The sequence below is a fragment of the Chrysochloris asiatica genome, unplaced genomic scaffold (genome assembly GCF_000296735.1).
Source record: "Chrysochloris asiatica unplaced genomic scaffold, ChrAsi1.0 scaffold00029, whole genome shotgun sequence".
NCBI classification, from domain to species: Eukaryota; Metazoa; Chordata; class Mammalia; order Afrosoricida; family Chrysochloridae; genus Chrysochloris; species Chrysochloris asiatica.
In genome coordinates this window covers 11374822-11376011 of record NW_006408547.1, presented here as the reverse complement: position 1 = coordinate 11376011, position 1190 = coordinate 11374822, and positions in this window count along the sequence as shown.

The window sequence follows — 1190 nt, the reverse complement described above, 5'->3', positions numbered from 1 at the left end:
GGGGAAGGATTGCATGGAGGAGATTGTAACCATGGCAATGAGAGACAATATACGATAGAATGAATGTAAAACTAATGTTCTCCCATGTAAACTATCACATAATTCACAATAAAACATTATATATACATATACATATATATTATTTAAAAACTATACCAGTTTGAACGTCTCGACGTGGCTTAAACTGGGTTTGTTAGAGGAGCAAAACTAGTGAAGTGTATATATAAATATATTGTTGTTTTTAGGGATAAGTTCTGTTGTGATGGTTCCAACTCATAGTTTCTAAGGAGTGGCTGGAGCATTTGAACCATTCACCTTGCAGTTAGCAGTCCAGTGATTATCCTACAGCACCACACTGGGATTCCTATATAAATATATAGAGACATTTATTTAAAGGAAATGGCTTACAAGATTGTCCATGGATCAGGCAATAGTCTGGAGGCCTCTCTTTCCTTATGTCATGTGGTTGCAGGAGCTGACCGGCCCAGATCTGCAGATTAGGCATCAGGGTGTGGTTCATGACCCATGAACCCGAGGCCAGAGAGGTTGAAAACCTGAAAGTTGAGTAAAGATTTATAAAGCAGATCAACTTTCCAGTCAATCTTCATTCACATTTTATTTCAGGTCATTGATTACAAATGTAACACCAAGTATCCATTTCCATCCATGATCCCTTCTGAACCTTCTCCTGTGCTAAATGCTACCCTTTCCATCACACATGGCTGATGAATCCAAGGTGTATGTACCTCCCAGTTCTGTGATTGTTCTCTTTATTCACCTATTGTTTGGCTGCAAAATGAGTCATGTTGATGAGTTCGCTTCCAGACATGAAGGGGGACTAAGGCCCACAGTTTCAGGAGTTCTGCCAGGCTAGTCTCAATCTGACCAGTAAGCATCGTCTTTTTATTTTGCTGTATTTTATAATTTTCAGTTTTGTTCCACATTTTTCTCCACTTTATCTGGCATCTTCTAATGTGACCCCTTTCATAGCAATTGGTAGTTCACAACCCCCCCCCCCCAAGGAAACTTCCCTTTCCACTGATCCACTGCTCACATCAGATCACAGAATAGAGGATGATTACATAACATCTACCAAAGCCAATGAGAATCAAGGCCTAGCCAATCAGAATCGCCTAACATTAATCATCACACTACATAGACAATTCCTGGTGCCTTGTTCTTTGCCAATT